Source organism: Crocodylus porosus, unplaced genomic scaffold (genome assembly GCF_001723895.1).
Source record: "Crocodylus porosus isolate Cpor-Errol unplaced genomic scaffold, CroPor_comp1, whole genome shotgun sequence".
In the NCBI taxonomy this organism is placed as follows: domain Eukaryota; kingdom Metazoa; phylum Chordata; order Crocodylia; family Crocodylidae; genus Crocodylus; species Crocodylus porosus.
In genome coordinates, this window is record NW_017728924.1 from 4237362 (window position 1) to 4241260 (window position 3899).

General features: G+C 47.8%; 1 protein-coding gene across 4 annotated transcripts in view; it reads left to right on the forward strand.

Annotated features, from left to right (window-relative positions):
* TBC1D8B (TBC1 domain family member 8B) overlaps positions 1-3899 on the forward strand; it is a 56281-nt gene that overhangs the window by 296 nt on the left and 52086 nt on the right. The window lies entirely within an intron of this gene.

Here is a 3899-nt window from a genome sequence, read left to right on the forward strand (position 1 = left end):
ACCGCTACTTCGTGCTGCAGCGCCGCCGCGGCTAGGGGCATGGGGGCGGGGCTCCTGAGGTGGGTGGTGGGTGCTGCCCCGCCACGTGCAGGGGTGAAGCTTTGGGGGGACGGGCTCCGGAGCCCCCTCGTGGGCACGGCGCCCCTCAGAGCTGGCTTTCTGCTGGTGGTTTGTGGCCCTCCCAGCAGGTCCCGCTGGTGCTCCGGGGCAGGGTTTGTCAACCGGTGGTGGGACTCGGGTCATGGCTGCAAAACTAGAAGCGCCACCATTTTGCGCGTTTCAGTCACCCGCTCGGTGACCCCCCCCATGACTGGCCTCTGGGGACCCCCCTCTGCTCTTTGACTGGCCTCTGGGGACCCCCCTCTGCTCTTTGACTGGCCTCTGGGGACACCCCCCCCCCCCACGTGTTGATGTAGTCATGGTAAGCTGCAAAAGGTTGAGAACCGCTGCTCTAGGTCACCTCCCGTCCCTGCTTGGCGGGGCTTGGTGCCACTGGCATTGGGCTCAGTTTGTGGATGTTTTGAGTGAATTCCTCCCTCCCATTTTATCCCAGTGTCGTGGGAGCGACCTGATCGTACCTCTGACATCCCGTTCTTGGGTACACATGGGGTTTGCAAAAGCTTTTCTTTTCTCTCCTGTTTAGCTCTGTTGTCTCTTTTTTTAAAGGGTAAAATAGATTTGCACTGTATAGATTCTACATGTCAATGTGCGTGTGTGCGCATGTGCATGCACCTGCGCGCGCATGCTCGTGAAAAGCCTTGTGCAAAACTCTGTATTAAGATCAGGTGGTAAGAGGTGTGATCACATTGTTGCCATCGTGACACTGCTGGAGGCAGCCTGGGATAGCGCAGGAAGGACAAATTTGTGTGTGTGTATATATACACCAAAAAAATGCAAAAATCTAGAATTCTTGGGTCAGAGATGATTCCTCTAGGAAATTGCAAGACAAAAACAACAAAACGCATTTAGTGCATGCTTTCGTTTAGCACAAACTTGCTTCATCAAGTGCTGTGAAAGGACATGACAAGCAGCGTACATAATGGAGATAGTGAGCCAGGTCTGAAGCAAGTCTCTCTGCTGCTTTTCTTTCCCTCAGAGACCTGAGGAAGAGGGCCACAGTTCCTAAAAGCCTGTCTGTGTCCCTGCCAGCTCTGCAGTTGGTCCAATAAAAGATATCTGCCAACAGAAGTCCTTTTCTCTGAGATTATTAAGATATTATTCTTAATTGTTTACCATCTTGTTCAATCCTGGTTCAGGCTTCACTAGGAGAAAAGCACTGCTGATGCTACTGGCTGATGAATTCCAGCTCTAGAGTGGGCCTTGCTCGGTCTGGATGCTTTGTCCTTTTGTGGGCATTTGGATTGTTTTTGGAGAAAGGGTGGGATGGAAGGAAACTTAAAAACACTAAAAACTTCCAGAAAGGCTGCAACACGTGTGAAAGGCAGGTTTGGATGCAGGAATCAAGGGTAGTCTGGATCACGAATGCTATTACAAAAGTATCTGGGGGTTGGCCACAAGCTCTGCTGCTCCAGGAGGGACTAGTGTGAGCCGAGATGGAGGCAGCAACTGCACTTGCCAGGCAGATGAATGCTTTTCCAGGTGAAGGTGACTTATTACTGTTCTTTCTCTGTATCCTCTTTGAACTTGGCATCTTTGGAGAATGAAGCAGGCCATCCCCAGCATTGCCTGAAGATTATCTTTCTGTGGCAGGGCTATTGGTTGTAAATTGTGATTAAAGCAAAATGGAGACAACCCTAGAATTTAAAAAAAATGTCCTCTTAAAAGTGGTCTTTGCCTGAAAAGCCATCTCTCTGGGTTCATACCTGCCTGCTATAGACGTACATCTCCAAGTTGCTGTTTTCTCTGAAGGGAGGCCTGGTGACTGGTCCTATGTCTTTTGATGATACCTGTCAGTCTGGAAAGTTGCTCATACAGATATTTTCCAACTCTTTAGCCTTTTATCCTTGTCCTTATATACAACATGCCTGTTTCCTTCATCATGGCTTTAGTTACTAAACTTACCTGAAAAAAATGTCCTTGCTCAATGGCTAGAGAATAAATTGCAGTGAAACTATAAATAATGAGGGTTAGAAAGAGATGAACTGTGAAGGGCTTACTATTTTCTTTAGCTACATAGCTTTTATGGCTTTAAAAACATTAAGCCTCTGTTAATTTGCTGTTTGTTTGATTTATGCTAGACCTTCTTATTGCCTGGAGTCATACAGGAGTATTAAAGGCGTACATCAGAAGACTTATCAAACGACTCCCTATCTCAGCTCAGATATACTGAGCACCACTTTGCTCCACTTAGTGACCTTGTCTAAATTATGCCTTTTAAGCAAGATCCATATCGTATAGCTTAGTAGTTCGCAACCAGGGTGCCATGGTGCACATGTTGCCATGGCACAGCTAGGACAGCTGCCTCACACGCAGGGCTGTGGCTTGCATGCAGCCCTCCTATGTTGGGGCTCTCTGATGGCCCCAAAGCAGTCAAGAGAGCCGTTGGGGCTCTCTGATGGCCCCAAAGCAGTCAGGAGCTTGTGCAGCAGCCATTCCCAGGCTGGCCCTACGCAGATGTGCCTGTGTTTCTGAGAGATGCCATGCAGGGTCTGACCAGGAAGAGCTACATCATGAGCCGGCTCTCCTGCCTGTTTTTGGATGATCAGAGAACATTGCTGCAGGAGGAGAACACGTGTGTGCTGCAGCCCTTCCCAGTCTGGTTGTCCAGCTGGCGTGTGGGGCGCTGTCACCTGGGGCAGTGGTACTGTTTGGGAACCACTGCAGTAAGTTGTGGCAACACAGCAGTGGTTCTCGGCTGGGGGGGCTGCCACATTAAAAAAAAGTTGTGGAGGGGTGCTCTGACTCAAATGGTTGAGAAATGTATTGTTGTGCATGTGTGTGCTTGTGCATGCAGGAGTGAGAGAGAGAGAGAGTCTGGTGGGACTTTACAAGGTGAGAGCCCATTTTTACAAGAGCTGGTCATGTTGTGAACTGATAAGGTTTTATGCTTGCAAATAGCATAGTTAATGCTTGGTTCATAACTGTGATAGGGTGTTATGCCTAGAACTGGCAAGCACATGCTTATTTGTTTGGGGCCAGTCTGGTGTGTACTGTTTGAGATCCTTTTTTCTTTTTTTTAAACGAGACCTCACCTAACTATGGTACTGTAACCTGTTTGACTTATTTGGCTTCTGCCAAATTTGATTTTGATTATGCGTGAAGAGGAAAATCTCAGCATGCATTGCTTCATGTCCTGCGGGTACCATTCTGTATGGTCCTTTGGCTGTTTTTCCTCTGCAGTAGCTCTGTGGATAAGCCTTTCCCAAAATGCACTGATAGAGATTCATTAATCAGCAGATATGAACATCAAACGCAGGTGTGGTGGCAGAAAAACTGTGATGTGGATATCGCCTGGCATTCCGATTTGGCCAAGCATCCTGAATGGGTCACAAAGGAACTGCTGTACTTATAATGTAGCCAGGGTCTCAGTAGCAAGTGTGTCTGGAAAAGGAGTGTACGAGTGCTTACCCTAGTGAAATACCCATCTTTCAGTATGTGCTCAGAGCTAATAAACTATATAGGCAGAGCTTATGAATTGTCTGTAAAGGGTATCAACGTTGCCCTAACATGGTTCTGAAGTGTCTAGCAGAAAAAACAAACCCCTTTTTATCTCCAAGTTTTTTTTACATTACTTCAGTCAGACATCATATCAGGGATACCAGCAGTTATTAGCAAAATATATGCCATTTTGGAGTTATAGTTTCATAGTTTCTAGGGTCAGAAGGGACCAGAGTAGATCTAGTCCGACCCCCTGCCATGGCAGGAAGGAGTACTGGGGACAAACGACCCCAGCAAGGTGTACATCTAGCCTCCTCTTAAAGACCCCCAGGGTAGGAGCC